At 42.2% G+C, this 17,096-nt stretch overlaps 1 protein-coding gene across 7 annotated transcripts in view; it reads left to right on the top strand.

The window, feature by feature from the left end:
* The first annotated feature begins 284 nt into the window (after positions 1-284).
* Positions 285-17,096, top strand: part of TC2N (tandem C2 domains, nuclear) — a 34,391-nt gene continuing 17,579 nt past the window's right edge. The window contains exons 1-2 of one of the 7 annotated variants that reach the window (XM_061463832.1): positions 3,350-3,499; positions 16,989-17,048. The gene's annotated coding sequence lies outside the window, so the exon portion shown is untranslated. Of the gene's footprint in view, positions 305-3,349; positions 3,500-16,988; positions 17,049-17,096 lie in introns of those variants that run through there. The other 6 variants (XM_061463829.1, XM_061463830.1, XM_061463831.1 and 3 more) reach the window with 6 other exon arrangements.

Genomic DNA, 17,096 nt, shown 5'->3' with positions numbered 1-17,096 from the left:
ACTTTAATGGTTGTAAAAGCCTCTGGCTGCAGAAGTTGTTTATAACGAAGGTGTATTAACCACTTAGAGACTTCAGCTGAAAAGGATTCTGCTATTTCACTTACATCTAAGTTGCAAACTCCTTTTTTCTCTTGTAAAAAAACTCTGTATCAGAAAACTTAATTTAGTGGCTACACACGGAATTTGGCTGTAAGATGTCGTATGCTGTGTGCTGGACTTGTACTGATAACGCCCTGCTTTTAGGTCCTAACAGCTGAGCTCATCACTTGGCTATTGCAATATACACTGGATTCTAGCTCTGACGGTAAGTACATCACTTCATGTTAGTTTCTGAAAACTAAAGTATTTCACAAGCAGCAATGTTAGATCCTTGCTTGCTCTGAAGGATTCCAGAGCTGGGGAAGCTATTTGCAAGTATTGGCTTAATTGCATGTGATCTTTTGCAAAGCAGGCAAGAACTACTAAGCAATGAAGTTTTCCACTTTTTTGCTTGAAAGATTACAGCATGCTCTCTGCAAACATGATTCAAACTCTCTGAGCTGCTAGATCTTTTAACATGGGGGTTGGCATGACTCAATACACGTGCACAAGTGCTGGGATCAGGGTTCTGAGGCAAATGATTGTGAGGAAGAATTCAGGCTTGATTGATGCAAAGCTGCAGCCTCTGTCAGCATTCCTGCTTAAAACTTTGTTCACTGGAGTATTTGCACAAAGTGAAGAAAAGGGTCTTAGTCTGCTTGAAAGCTTTTGTAGATAAAAAGGATTACTCAAGAACATTTGTATCTATATTTAGACATGGGGGTTTTATTGTATCATTATTTTATTTCCTAAAGGTTTGAGGCCCAAGGACAACAGCATGCACTTCTGCTTGTAGCTACTTTCTACAGCCTCCGCTTCTGGCTACTCTTCTTTCACTGAGAAAAACACTGGGAAGTTGTAATCCAATAGCATAAACAACCTCAGCAGCAAGTGAAAAAGTGTGCTGTGCAAAGGTTCAAAACAGATGAGACAAGACCTTGCTGGGGGATATGAGATGTGAAGCATAGCCCAGACTAATAAATTCTCCTCTGTTGGCTCTGCATGGGCCTACTCAAGTGTCTCAGCCCTGCATTTCTGGAGCTCAGTGTTGTGGTTTGGCACAGCCAGCCAAAACCAGGCCAGTTTATTAGCCTGGTCTTAGTACTGAGGGTGCCCTGGGTGGAGGCAGCATGAGGAGACAAGAGCAGCTGCAGAGCATTAGAACTAATGAGGATGAGTGGCTGTAGTGACTGTCTGGTGTGGACACAGAGAAGAGGGGCCAAGAGCAGGCATCAGTGAGGCATGGGAACATCACCAGGTTTCTCAAGCAAGGTTTAGCTGCAGAAAGATTACAAACACTAGAGCACAACCTGGGGCACTCTATGCTGCCAGGAGGCTGGCAGGGAAGGAAGATAGTATTTGCAGCTGACAGAAAGGTCTAGGAAGCAAAGAACAGTGGTAAATTAATTTCATTCAGACTAGATTTGCTTGGGACAAAAATCTATGGGATGGTGGAGGTTTGTTTCTCACCCCAGCTAAAAAAAAATCGCAGCACAGTAACAGAATCATAACTGTAAGATCATTTAGTTCCAACTCCCCTGCCATAGGCAGGGACTCCTCCCACTAGACCAAGTTGCTCAACCAGGCCCTGTCCAACCTGGCCTTGAACACTTCCAGGGATGGAGCATTCACAACTTCCTTGGGTAACCTGTTCCAGGGCCTCACCACCATCACAGTGAAGAATTTCTCCCTAAATTTCCCATGTTTAAGTTTGATATTTAATGTTCTCCCCCTCCATACTAGATCAAATTAGTCATACCCCTTACCATGCACTTACTGAAACGAACTCCCCAGTTTTCAAGTGGCTGAAAGCAGAATGGAAGGTGTGTCCCAAACCATTAAAGCAGCCTTAGTGATGTGAGAAAAGTCCCCCTCAAATTACAGAGGGCAGTCTTGCCTTGAGAAAGAACGAAAGCTGGACTTACAAACTGCTTTTTCCTTTAACTGCCTTGTCAAAAATACCATTTTTAATGTCCTTTCCTTCATCGGAGAGGCAACTTGCAGTCCCAAAGGCTGGCTGCTACTGCACTGCTGGCTCCAGCACCTGGAGAGCCACTCAGGCAGGACTGGAAGTCACTCAAGAGCCTGAAAAACCCTTGAGTGTGAAAATGCCGATGTAACTTGTTAGCAGCAAGCTACACACAGGGACCTTACTGGCCATTAAACAACGCACTTCTGTGAACAGTGAAGATAAAGATGTTCAATCAGGTAAATTAATTCAGTAAGACACCCTGAAATGCTTGCTTAATGTGCACATCAGGAGGACTCAGACAATTTTGGAAGCATATCAGGTTACTGGTATTTCTTTAGAATAGTGACCACACGTAATCTCATGAGCTCCATTAGCAGGAATCAGAGCCACTTTGCTATGTGATACCCCAGCACTGTGTGACTGGCTCTGCAGAGATGAAGAGAGATGCTTTGTTAGCTCAAATATTACGAGCTGGTGCTTTTGGCAAAGCATCTCCCCTTACAGTGGCTCTGGAGCTCAAAGCAGCTGTGTTATACTGCATGATGACAACCATGAAATTTTTAGTAAGCAGCAGGTCCATGGTACTATTAAATTTAAAATGAAAAATACTGTAATCGAAAAACTGCAGTCTTGGTGGATGGGGAATCCACCAATATCTCACTCATATTTGCCTCCTGTGGTATTTTAACACTTCTAGTTCTTTATCAGAAACTGGAATCAAGGAGGGGATGGGAAAGGGACAGGAGACCACCTTGAGTCTCACAAAACTTTGCTTCCTGCAAGGAAATTTCTGAACCAGAATTTCCTGATGAAGTTTCTGAACCAATCCACCACATGTGATCCATAAATTACCCCTATGGACGATGCACTCTGTGGCAGGGGCTTTCTCTCGTGTGTCTATGTAAAACCCGACTTGACAGGGATCCATATTCCAGATGAACATGCCATTTACTAAGAGCATTGTAAAAAATTAGAAATTCATTTTTCCTCTCTAAAATATAGGCCTGGTGTTGCTCCTAGCAAAGCAAGGGGCAGCGTTGGCACTGGCTTTGCCACTGTAACAGCCTAGCAAGCGACGAGGAAAAGTTACTGGCAGCTATGTGGGAAATAAATCTGTTCCTTTGGTGAGGCGGGTGAGGCTCAGGTCGACGGTGAAGTTGTCCCTCGGGATAGGGATGGGTGAGTAAACGCTGCTGGGCCGCACCTGAGGAGCTATGCGGGCAAAGAGCCCGGCAGTGCCCGGCTGCGAGGGGCAGGCGGAGGCCGGCAGCCACCGGGCGGGAGGAGAGGCCTAGGAGAGAGAGGCGGCGAGTGGCCGGGCAGGAGCCGCGGGGCAGGGCGCAGCTCCGGGGCAGGGCAGGGCAGTACCGCGCCGCAGGAGCGGCGGGCAGGCGGCGGACAGCAGCAGCCACGACCGGGCGCAGGAGGGGCTGGGCGCCCTCCTAGCAGGTACAGGGTCCGGGGAGCTGGGCCGGTGGGAGCGGGAAGCGAGGTCCGGAGCACCCATCCGGGCCCCGCTGGCGCGCTGCCCGCCGCCGGCTGTGTGAAGGGAAGGGGGCGGTGGAGAGCGGCGCAGGCAGCGGCGAGGTGGCAGGTGCAGGCAGGGACCGCCGGGGAGGCCGAGCACCGCTCCGGGCCAGCCGTAGAGCTGCCCTGGCGGCCATGGGCAGCCCGAAGGCCCGCGGTGGTGGCTGCCGGCGGAGCTCGGAGGCAGGGGAACCGCCCGAGGTGTCCCCTGCGTCCGGGCCCTCCTCGGACCACCGCGGCGAGTGGTGGAAGTGGCAGCTTGCTTTCCCTGCCTAGTCCTCAATGGAAATGTGAAGTTGGATTTTATATTTCCAGCAGAACCACAGCCGATCTCCATCAGGCTCTGTAACTCGTGGCACACCCCGATATAGCAGTGTGGGACGTCGGTGAGAGTAAATGGGAACACCGCAGCCGGGGAGGCTGGCTTGGGCTGTCTTGCTAAAGTTACTCTTCCGTATGTATCACCCACATGATTGAACATATCGTAACTGCCTTGTGTATTGATACTTAGAGTATTTAAACATGAGTATACAGTGATACTACTGTGATTTGTAAATTATTACTTTCTCACTGTGCCCTTGAAAAACTAAAGAAGGCTCCTGAGAAACAAAAGTTAATGATCTTTTTTACAAACTGATGTATTTCCCCCAGTGCATATTGATAGGTATATTGAATGGGACAGTGTGTTTTTAAAGTCAGATTTTTTTATGAATGTCAGCATGTTGATCTAAGTGGCTTTTCTAAGTAGGCTAAAACTGGACAGACAATTCAACTTGCAGAACATGAGTTACAAAACGCAGTATTTGTTATGGGCAGTTTGTGTTACAGGTGATGTGCAGATCTACAGTGCCTTGTCACCAGGATACAGGATCAGGGGTTTGGAGTGGAGACCTTTCAGTGCCTGCGGTTTGTTTGCTTATGGCTATGAGTGATAATTTTACAGTGTGCTTCCAAGATTTGTCTGAGGACTGTAGTTTCTATCAAGTGACAGACCTAGAGAAATGGAGGGAGGTAGGAAAATATTCACTATATTGAACTACTACAGAATTAAATCTTCATAGGAATTAGGTCTGAGATTAAATTGTACTTAAAACAGCCTTAAACTGGTATTGCTATAAGAAAATGTCCTTTTAAAATCCTGCTGTTCTGTGTGAATTAACAGCTAAGCGTTTTCATAGACAAGAAACAACTAATTAGGTTATTTCCTTCCCTATGAACACTTCAGGTAATTAGAGGTGTGGTTTACCGAAACTCAGAAGGAAGTTGTGAATATAGCTAGACAGTTTCCCTTCTGTACTGCATGAAATTAGCATCATTAAATACATTATATTTAGTGAAGTTATAACCTGCTGTATCCAAGAGCACTGTTAAAGCAGCAGTCATGCTCGTAAGCAGTTTCAAACTGTCCTGTTCAAAAGCCACGGTGTATTTTTTTTTAATGCATACCATACAGCTGGATTCCTGGCTGGTTCAGATCACTCTGATTATTAAACAGCATTCTGAAATAAATATCATCTTAAATTAAGCTGGTCTGGTAACTTTTCTTCAATGTGAAAACATGCCCAATGTCTCATGCGATGCATTTCACTAGATAAGAACAGAAAGGTTGATATGGTCATTCCTCTAAGGTACACTTCCAGTCAGTGCCACTTTAATTGTGCAGGAAGAGAACTAGATCTCAGGGGATGTATGCTGCACCACAGCTGTGAAGTGCTTGGGATGATTCTGCGGGCACCCTCACCTCTGAGCTATATCCTTGCAGTCCTAAGTCTCTGATCTGTGCAGACTCAGGTTTTTTTCCAGTAATACTCACTAAATGCATTGAGATCTGCTGCTGCTTGTGCCTTTAGTTTTGACAGTGTTGATTAGTTAGCTGCCCAAGCTGTCCAGGGATCTAGAAGTGAGGTGTTCCTTGACAAGTTGCTCCTGAAGAGCCCAGGTGTCTTCAGATTACATATAGATGATCAGGACCACTTAAAAGACATGCAGGGGGACTATACTGATGTGTTCCCTCCTTACCGCTTTCTTATTTTTTCTAGGCTTTGTCTAGAGGTGTTATCCAGATATGAAGAGCCAAGTTCTGAATTTGCATCTTTTATTTCTCAAGAGAGTGTTAGAGCCATAAACCTGTGTGTTGTTCTGGGCTGGTGGTCTCTGGCTCCTTACTTATGAAACTTTTTCACTTTGCTTTCAATACAGAAATATTCATTAGGTGAGCTGTGGTCCTACAATTCAGTGGCTAGGGCACAAATCCAGGAGTGGAGAAGTTTGATTTCTGTTTTTTTTTTCCAGCTGTAAATTAAATATTAAAAGTATATTTGCAGACTAGCTGTGGTCAAGCAATATTGGATTTCAAGAAAAATATATTTATTATTAAAGTGTCCCTTGATTCTTGCAAATACCTATAAAAATCACACCTACTAAGAGCACTGCACCCAAAGGGTATGTTGGACACCACAGAAGTTCCATCAAATCCACTGCCCTTTTCTGCACTTAATTTAGGTGGTGGATCCCCTGGTGATTTAGTTTCCTTATGCTATGGAAAGAGTGAATGTGAGCAGGATTGCTCCATCAGTTATGTGTCTATAGGCTATTAATTTACAGTGTTGGAGAAAAAACTCAGACTCTGGTCTCTTTTTCTTTGTCCTAACCGTTAGGCTTAGTCATAATACATTTTTGTCCTGTCACTTGTGTTCTGTTTCATATCAGCTGGTTTGCTTTTCACTCAGCCTCTGTTCATCATACTTGTAGGTGTTTCAGCTTCAGATGTACATTACTCTAAACGCACTTCCCAGGGATGTGGGTTGGCTGTGAAAAGGGCAGTCCAGGTCTGCCCCCCCCCCCCAATTTCCTCACAGCACACTGACCCCACTTTGTGCAGTCAACCACAGGGGGAGATGGAAAAGTACTTTAAAAAAAAACCGAAAAAGTTCATTTATTTTGGCGGTTTAGTTTGGATCTAATCAATGAGCTGGGCCAACTCATCATGCAGCTGCATGTCTACTACATCCAACAGGAACTGCCCCTCTTGGTAGCGGCCAGCCCTTTAGGCAAGTTCAGGACAGGAGGATGCAGCTGCTATGTGTGGTGAGCAGCCTCTGCTAGGAAGCCGGGATTTGGCTAGCTTAGGCCTACTGTGTTCCTGTGAATCCTATCCGCTTTGGCTTATGCCTTTTTGCCTTTGGTGGAAATGTTTATTGAACTGGTTTGCTTGATTAAAGTGTTATTTATTTCACTTGGTGAATTTTGTGTGATGCATATACTGACCTATTGCCCCCCTTTTTGGACTCTTGTTTCATTTTATAAAAGAACGACTTTGTTTACTCTGAATTTCTGTCTCCCACGATACTTTAAGTCTTCTAAATATTCTCTTTACATAAGCTAAGTAGGACAACAGCCAATCTCTGTCAGCAGAGAACCTAAGACATTGTTCCTTGAAGGGGAAAGGCAAAGGGGGTTTTGACTTTAAGTAGGACAGGCTGAGTTTGGGTTAAGCTGTGTTGTCATACTGGTTAGTAATGCTATTCAGGCTCCATCAGAAAGATTGATTCTGCAGAGAAAAATTATGTTGATAGCTTTTTGTGGCTGGGATGAATCTTCAAACCTAAACTAAGAAACCTCATGTGGGAAGAGGTTCAAATTCTGGATTTGGTTTGAGCTCATCTCTGTTGCATCATATTTCTTACTCATGTTAATACATCAAACCACGCAGGATTAGTGAGGACACTTCTCTTAAGCTTAGTACTAGTGTTTGTTTGCCTGTCATCGCAGCTGAAGTTTACATTAACTCTGTGCCAAAATAAAAATTATGTCAACTATCTCATGCCTCTCTTTCCTGTAAATTGTACATTGGTGATTTTGTTCAGAAGCCTTTTCTCAGTGGTCTGATATCCACACTTAAACTGGAAACAAAAGATAATTAGGCCCCAGATTAAGGCCCTTAGTGTCTGGGGGCTCTTGTGGTCACTGTGAAGAGCTTTGGATCTGGCCTAAAGAGCCAGTTCTGGAGATGCTGCTTTGGCAATTAAACTAGCTTTCAAGTCCAGAAAAGATATATAGGACCATGATCCAGTGGCTTCAAAACCTATTCTGCATTTAAATTAATTTTGCACCTGTGCTTTGGAGCCTTGAACCTGGACACTTGCTCAGTGTGCTCCAGCCTGGGCAGAGGGGTACCTGGCTCCCCGCTCAGCTCCCCTGGGCCCCTCCAGACTCGTCAAAAGAGCACGCTTGTGTTATGTCGATGCACATGTGTAGCACCTCGTCTTTGTCTGGAGCATGGAGAGCTAAAAGACTGCTTGGCTTTTGTGGGACAGCCTCATCACCAGAACTGCAGGAGGGTCCCTTACACCTGAGGAATGAAACCCCTTGGTCCCACAGCACCCTCATGCCTCCAGTCTGAGGGGGCTAGATGTGGCCCTGTCCACCCTGCTTGTTGGAGCTGGGCCAGCCTGCACAGCATCAAGTGGTTCATGTGACCAGAAAATAGTCCACCCCTTGACCACAGCTTGGCAGGGGCTGGAGGGGCAGATAAAGGGGTGCTACGGGTGAGTTCTCTTTACAGAATTAAAGCATCCATCCCTCTGTGTTTGTACATCTTCCAGTGAGGAAAGCACCTGCCATAGAGAGAGGAGGGTTAGTCAGAGAACAAGATTTAAAAGTCACTTGAGCTAGCACTGCTGCTGTGGGTAGCAGTGAACCGGTACAAAAAAAAAAAAAACCAAACAGTTCTGTGTCCCATTTCCAAGAGATTTATAAAGCATTTAGAACTGATCTTCTAGGTGACAACAAAACAATCCCAAGATTGGTTTAATTTCATAGTAGAGTAAAATTCAAAATATTTTAGTTTTGTGTTGGGTTTTTGGTGTGGGGTTTCTCCCCCCCGCAATTTACTTTTGCAAAATTGGATTGTCAGCCTCTAGATTGGAAACTCTCTGTCAGTCTCCCATTCAGGTTCTCTGTTTGCTCAGCACTGACTGGAGTAGCTAAAGTTTCCTTCATGAAACCTTGATTAAGCACAGAACATCTCCATGAATCATCCTGGCTTTTGTTCAGTTCAGTGGTATGTGTACTTCCAGATCTCATTTCACCAATGTGTGAAATCTTGGGTCAAAAATCTTGTGTGAAGAGTGTTGATTTAAACTTAACAGGATAAAACCCCCATACATTCATGGTATAGCTATTTGCTTTGTTGTTAGGCAAATCTGTTCTGAGGGGGAAAAGGGAATGGTAAGTTCATGCTGTCAGCTTCTGCTCTCAGGACCTATGTCTTGTCAGAAGGTAGTGGAGCCTCACCACCATACCCCATAGTTGTAGCAAAGGTTGGCTGATAATAAATTGGATGTTCAACACTCCCATCAAATTGAGACAGCTCTGATTTCTGCTGGTTTCTCCCAGTGTTGATGCAAAAGTCTTCAAAAATACCTCTTTTCAGCAGTGCATGGTTTCCACTCCTCTGCCTGGGCAACTGCCAACCTCTCCAACCAGGCAGCTGAGAGGCACTGCTGGGGCTGTTAAAAGTGGTCGTGGGCCCCTGGTCTGGGTGGATTTAAAGCAAAAAATAATGCATTGTTACATCTTATAAAGATGGGATCCTCCTGGACTTCTAAAATATGTTCGGGCAGCTTCCTGAGCTCAGTGCACATGCTGTGCAGAGCCATACACCCAGTGTATTTTGGATTTGAATTAATTTAGATCAATTCCCATTTCCTGTTCTCAAGTCATTTGTTCAATCTATTTAATCTATTTCATATATGGGATCTCCTGCAGTCACCTGTTGCCTTTCTTAATCTCAGCCATAGTCTTATAGCCTTCATTTATACCAGTTGCTTACTTCCTTTCTCTCACCACAGTGCTATAACTGGTTATAGTGATAGTGCAGAGCAGAACTGCTGAACAGGGAATCCTCAGCCTGTGCAAACTCCATAATTTAAAAATTTTTGTTTTCATCATGAAAGAGGATAATAATTATCTGTAAAATAACTATTGAATAATTAATGTAAAATAACTAATAAAAAACTGCTTCACCTAAACCAAAGCAGTAGGTGCGTGTGTGCATATGTGTGTGTTTATATATATATATATATATATATATATATATATATATATAAAAAAAGAAATATTCCATTTTGACTCTTATAGGCCAAGACTCTTCTTTTCTTTATATATACAGGAGGAGCTATTTTTGGTTAGCTGTCTGGATATTACATGTGTATCCATGTGTGTGGCTCCGTGGTCACGGCAGAGGTTGAGGAGCCCTGGATGCCATTCAGTGCTCTCTTTAAGTGTTTCACTGAGTTGATTTCTGAGAGCCATCTTTTCAAAGCTAGACACATTTAGCTATGTTAGGGAACTCCACTGCACAGGCAGATGCTCTTGCCTAAAATACCTTCTTTTTGGCTGTCCTGTTGAAAAATACATCCAGATGTTAACAGTTCTCTTTAGTATTGGGGCTTTAGAGGGACTGCTGACAGTTCTATTTTTGTGGCTTCCTGGCATTACTGCTGAAGGAGAGAAAACTGGATTAAAACCTGACACAGAATACATAAAGAAAGTCTTAAGTTAAGTAACCATTGGTGATAGTAATGATTTTTTCCTAATCTGCTTAGAGCAAAGGACTTATCTTATGTTGAATTCTTTCCATGCTCTCATCAAAAGCCAAGTTCTTTTTACAGAGATTTCAGTCTCTTAAATTTTCTTTTCTGGTGTCCTGACTTCAACTTTTGCTTTGCTGTTTTCCATCTGAGTCCAAAATGATCTGTAGTCCAACATAATGGATTTATTCATTTGTGTTTACCGCCCCAATACATACCATATTGTACATCCTTGTCCAAGTCAGTGAATTTATCTACAGCTCACAGGAACAGTGTTGTCAGTTCAGTAATTGGATGAATTGATTACTTGCCTAATGCAGCATTAGGAAGAAACACTATCAACTTTTCAAGCCCAGAGCATAGGGGATTCAGCATATTAAAATCCCAAGTTTTAAGTTTTAGCATGGGATAGATTTATAATGTTCCCTTCTTAATTCAAATATAAATCTTGCATGAGAAAATTGGCTCAGATTTATGAAAAGTGTTCTTTTGGCCCTTGTAAATGATGTTATTAATCTTCTGCATACTGGGGTAGGGTTGGATTAAGTCTGCATCTAAGGGCTGCAGGTGCAAGGCTGTAATGCTAAGCCAGTCAGGGTGTCCCTGGGGGCTGTGTCAGAAGGATGGCTTTGGACTGTGTACTTGTGCCAGGGCTTGTTCCCCTTCTCCAAATGGTGCCTGTAAAACAGAGGCAGTTGTTCCTGTAGCACAATAGCTCAAGCACACACACCTGCTCAGCTTTATTTTTCTTCAGGGAAGTAGGCAAAAGCAGTTAGTTGTTCACGATATACTCTGTTTCATGGTCTGTGCCAGGGCTGCATCTACAGATGTACTGAAGGCCGTTTGGCCACCTCCAGCCTGGAGCCCTGGGAAGAAACAGCTGCTGAGCTGAGGGAAACCATAGCTAGATTGCACAAGTGCATTTTCTGTAGGGTTCAGTTCAGGGCCTGCATGAAGAGACACATATATTAGATCATCTTCATCTGGGCAGAGAAGCTTTGGTCTACTTCTCTTACTGAAGAGAAATACAACAAAAGGTGAGATCCTAATCTTTTAAGATCTGAATGAAGATACACTACTGCTAATTAACACTCTTAATATAGCAAAGGGACATAAAAACTGGGAAAAAAAATCCCAAACAACTGCAAATTGAGTTAAAATATTAACAGTGAAGGTGATGAGCCATTGGAATATTTTCTGACATAAACCCCAGGAGTTTTCCTGCTTATGTTGCTCAGTGTAATGCAGCAGTAACTGGTTGAAATCCAGGGGTGTCAGTATCTGAGGAAGATGGGACAAAGGTGCAATAATGGGCCCTCTGCTCTTCAAAAGGGAGATTCTGCTTTAGCAAACTGTAAGTGAATGAGAGGAGTTTGCAGGACAGAATCATGCTGGTTCGGACCAGTTGTCCATTCAGTTCAGTTTCCTGTTTCTGGGATCAGTGAGAAGAACTGGTAAAGCTTTCCTGGATGGGCTGTTGTGCCATCATTTACCAGTGTGGGAAGGTGCTTCCTCTGCCTAGGCAGTTAGTGGTTTGTTTGCATCATGGAGCATGACACTCTTCCCAGCAACTTTTTGCCATCTATTTCTATTACTAGATTTAATTTTTTAACTACTTAAACAATGCCACTAGGCTCTTTGAGCCAGGAAAGCTGTGCAATGGTCCATCATAAAATACCCATCATTTGAACTAGGTTAATGATGCATAGTCTCTTTCTTTCAGTTTTAAATATGTAATTGTATTTTTTCTGCATTTATTTGCTGCACTGGGAGAGCTTTGCATCTTTTCATTATGTTTCTGTCAAACTGTTTGTAAGCTGCCTCTCACAAGAATGCCTTTCTGGTTTTGTCCTTCAAAAGCCTTCTCATAACTTGACTTTTTTCTGTTGTGTTTCAGCAACTCATTTGCAACCCGCTACTGTCAGGGTGAAATCCCTTTCACTTTCCAGGCACAAAAAGGAAGGAAAGCCTCACGTTTTTCTTCATTTCCTTAGAAGGTAGAACTGGAATAATCTCTGTACTCAAATTCCAGAGCTTTTGTGTTTTTCCCTGACTTACAAGCAGGGAACGAAGGTGTATGTACAAACACACACACACACACACCCCTACCCACCCCTAGTTACTGCAGATATCACTATTGTGAGGGTCTTCTGGAACAGGCATAGGTAGGAATCTTTTATCATGCACCTGGAAGGCGTGTTGATATGGCATTTTTTGTTTCCTTTTCTACTACTGTCTAGGTTTATAATGAATAGCAACAAAAGCTTGTGTGCTGTCTTTTCACATGCTCAGACCCACTTGAAGTGCCTGTCTTCCCTGTATGGATGATGCAAGTCAGACCTGCTTACAGTCCACCATAAAATAGGGCTTTTTTTTAAACCATGGGGCTTATTCCCATACAAAGGCTGAGAAAATTGGGGCTGATCAGCCTGGAGAAGAGAAGGTTGTGTGGAGACCTTATAGCAAGCCTCCAATATTTGAAGAAGGCCTACAAGGATGCCAGAGAGGGACTCTTCATCAGAGACTGTAGTGATACAGGGGCAATGGGTTTAAATTTAAACAGGGGAGATTTAGGTTGGATATAAGGAAAAAAATCTTCCATGAGAGTGGTGAGGCACTGGAATAGGCTGCCTAACGAAGTTGTGAATGTGCCATCCCTGGCAGTGTTTAAGGCCAGGCTGGACAGAGGCTTGAGCAACCTGGTCTACTAGAAGGTGTCCCTGCCCATGGCAAAGGGGTTGGAACTAGATGATCTTAAGGTCCTTTCTAACACAAACCATCCAATGATTTTATGATTCTATGCCTTTGGCAAGTGTATGACTATGCATGGTGCGATGTGTGTAGTTGGGTGCATGTGCTGTCCTTGTTGATATAGTAGCAAAGTACTTGGAAGCAAATTTCTCAAAACCATTGAAGCTGTTTACTCATGTTGACTGGTTTTGAGATGCAGTGGTCCCAGGCACCCCTCTTCAGACAAGGAGCTGTGCTCAGACTGTTGAGCAGCTCCCAGACGCTCACCCCCAGAAACAAAACTCAAAAAACAGCTGGCCACTGGAGTTAAACCTTTTGCAGCATTTGCACTGTCAAAAGAGAATCTGTCTGACCTACATCAGGAGCAGCTTTTGCTGTGCTATGTTCCTGTTAATCTTCTGAGACCTGCAGGGGTACTGTTACACAATTTGAAGGATTTATATGGGTGGGATTGACTGCGTCTCCTGGATATGAAAGGCAGAAAGGCACAGAGGTAGCATAAATGTGCTGTTTGGCTGAGGTGTGAACCGGCAAGCTTGAGCTCACTTTCTACACAGGGCAAGATCCTGGGATGTTGCAATATATTGTGGCTCTGCTGGGGCTACTGGAGCTATAGACACTTATGTCATTTGAGGATCTATCCCAAATGCTGAAGAACAACTTTTACACCTCCTGCTTTGCGATGACTTCCTGCTACTAGAAATTTTGCTCTGATGTGTTTCTGGAATGCAGATCTGAGAATGTGTTTCATACATTTATTGCTGTCAGTAAATCTCATCACGTTTGAAACCTCTGGTTTAGCTAACTTTCCCAGTTTGACATCAGCTATTTCACCTTTGTATCTGTTGCATAGTTTTAAATGTGTTACCTGATCAACTCTTATGGAGCACTGCTGTGTCTAGATGCTGTAAAATACATCGACAGCCTACAAACTTGTTGCAAAACACAGCTTTTTATCATAAGACAGCAAAGACTGATTTTTTTTTCAGACTGCTTTCAGCTTTTAATATTTAATACCGCAATCATCCATTTTCTACCATGTTCTTTTTATTTAATGAGTTGTTGAAAATATTTACTTTCTTCTCCAAACAGCTCTGTCTTGTAATCATCCTGGAGTCATTTGGAACTGAAGTCTTTGATACTTTATCTGATTTTAGCTCATTCAAAATTTCTATCTGAGAAATCTGGAAATCATTAAGATAATTTATGTTCTCCATCTAAACCCATTAAAATAGTAGTGATTGTAATTGTCTAGGCTCAGTGTATGCGTGTGGTTGGTTTTTAAACTTTGTTGTTTCCAGGATGTTCTAATAACTTGGCTCTTCTTCTTCCTTGGTGTGGAAGAACTATTGCTGAGTTACATTTGATTATCTTATTTTGGCTTGATACTGGGAAGAGAGAAATAAAAAAGCTCACTGAAATCAGTGGAAAAATACCAAGGAAGCCATAGAGTTTGAGACAGAGTGAGAAGATCTGGGTTCTGTTCCCTCTTCCACTGCAAATGATTTGATTTCTTTTTCTCATTTATTTTGTCTGATAATCAGGGATAATTCTCCTTTTCTTCCTATCATTTTCTCAGCCTAATATCTCCAAAATGGAGGATGTCTTTGATGTATGCATATTGCCTAACAAAAATTCACTTGAAAACTTAGAGATGGGGTCAAGGAGTCCTAACTTCTTGTTAAGAAGAATGGTATAGCTGGAAAGTCAGTATTTCTTTGGAATTTGGTGGTGCACCTAACAAACGTCTCTATAGTTCAGGTTTATTTGGTAAATTTCCAGGCAAATGCATGTTAGTACAACCTTTTAACAACTCTTAAATGATACACTAAGGATTTTTGGGTAGCTGACACCCGCAAAAGTTTCTGGCATGTGGGAGAAGTGTAACCTGTGATAGAAATGTCAACCTCTGTCAAGATCATGAAATACTGGTTTAATTTTCTGCAAGATTTTTGTTCATTTTTGGTTAATTAACAGAACCTGATAAATTTCTCTCTGTCCCACATGATTAAGATGAAACTTTTGCATGCAGTGAAAGTTGTGTAACTAACCTTAAGTAACTTGGGAAACAAAGATATGAGAAAATAAATGAACTGGATCCAAGCCATCTAATTTATTGCCAAGATAGCTCTTCTGAATTAAACAAAAAAAAACACCCATATATATTTATCTTTGTAGCTTAATGAAGTACAGAGATACTGTATTGAGACCATCCATGTTATGATTTCACAAAGCAAAGTGCTCAAAGTGGAACGAGGGAGCCCTGCATGTTGGTGATCTATCCCTTGGCAAATGTGGTCTTTTTGTTATAATGGGGGTCTGGTAGAAGTCTAGGAACAAAAGCACGAATTTTGTCACTTAAACTATTACATTTTCAAGCTTAAAATATTTAAACTTTTTTTTTTTTTAAAAAAAAAAGCCCTTTCTTTCTAGGTAAGGCACTCAACTCTTGATGGAAAGGAAACTGGTTGTGACAGACTATTTACATTTGTTTATTTGCTTACATTAATGGCCTCAGCTAAATAGTTCTGGGGAAAATAAGATCCCTACCATGAACTGAATCTTCTCTGATGCAGAAAAATCAATTTTTCCACTTTATGTAGGTGGAAAGTAGGGTGGTTACTGACATTTTGGTTTCTTCACCAGCAGCAGTGAATAAATTCAATCTGGACATTTTGAGATCAAAGATGTTTTGCCTGTGCAAACTGCCACTGAGGCTTAGATACCACTGTTTCAAAGCTTAGAGCAAATGAAGCAGCTGTTTCAGCCCAGTTTAAACATGGTGAACAAGAGTAAAGCATATTAACACCAGCTGTGTACCGATAACAGCTGGAAAGGAAAATCACTGCAAGGGAACCTTAAAGTAAACTTGTAGTTCTAGCAGGCTTAGGTATCATGAGCATGCCTCTGAGGGAAGAGCAGCAGTGAAAATTTGATCCTTAGAAATGTGAAGAATTTAACGAGAAATTCGCTTGCCTCTTTTAGTGCCCCAGTATAGATGCAAATCAGGTTCTGGAGTCGGTGGCATGGCCTCTGAAGATTTTTTGATGCAGATCTCATGCTGTACTTACACACATGGGCAATTTTGAGATCAGAGCAAGTACTGAGTGATGGATTCTGTTTAGAGTTACAGTGTCTGGATAGAAACTAAGCTGTAATCTCTTCAGTAGTATTCCCATTTTCCAGAATAATGTGTGCTATTCATATTCAGGCTGCTTCTGAGGTTTTTACATTCACTTGGATTTTGTTCATTTTGGTCTACTAATCAAAAAAGAGCAGTATAAAACTAGAGGAAATAGTTAATGTCAGCAAAAATTATTCAGAGAAATTGTATTAAACCAAATATTCCCTTAGGTCCTTCTTTCAGTAGAGTAGGTCTCATGGGAATACATTTTAAGACTTGCCTTCTCATCAGTACTTTGTGATAGCTCAGGATTAAGACTAATTCTGGAACAATTATATACTTATAATAATAAACCTTCATTATTTTACATTAGTATTTTAAAGATACCAAGTTAATTCAAGACTTCCTCATGAAGCCACGTGCTCTCAGTGACTTTGCAAAACCCATAAGGTAAAACACAACTAACAGTGAGGAGGTACTGTAGGGTGCAAAAGAGCAGGTCAGTAAGGATTCGTTGTGTTTGTTCCATATTTGCAAATTGATACATCTGTTGATAACTTTCAGTTGCTCCCTACCCATGGAAATAAATAATGTTAACACAAGAAAGCACGTTTTCTAAGTTAAATGAAGTGCCTGTAGCTTAATATCTCCACTTGGCATCCATCAGAATTTTGAGGGGCTTTTAATGAAATAAAAGTTTTGGAGATATTAGTATTATTTCCACAGTATTTGTGTGGTTCCCTAGCTGTCTTTGAATACACATACAAAGAAAATGACAACACTGTTCAAGCTGCAGGTGGGAATAACTCCTGTGCTGGAGTACAGAAGCTTTCAGCAATTTCTTGCCATTGAGATAACTGAGTAAATATGTCCATTTGTGTATAATTGTCATCTTCTCTCTATGCTTTCCCCCTTTCACTTCTTGTCTTCTCCATCCCTTCAGCTAGTATTTATGTGCTGCTTGGTGTCTTCTGACCTCCATGGAGCTGGAATCACATCTTGGGTATGTTCTACAAAGAACCTTGTGTACTTTAGGTACATGGAAAATAAC

This window comes from Pezoporus flaviventris, unplaced genomic scaffold (assembly GCF_033815535.1).
Source record: "Pezoporus flaviventris isolate CSIRO_AGI_PZ_B2104156 unplaced genomic scaffold, CSIRO_AGI_Pfla_v1 ptg000036l, whole genome shotgun sequence".
Classification (NCBI taxonomy): Eukaryota; Metazoa; Chordata; class Aves; order Psittaciformes; family Psittacidae; genus Pezoporus; species Pezoporus flaviventris.
The sequence above is the reverse complement of the archived record's forward strand: the minus strand, read 5'-3'. Positions and strand labels throughout refer to the sequence as shown.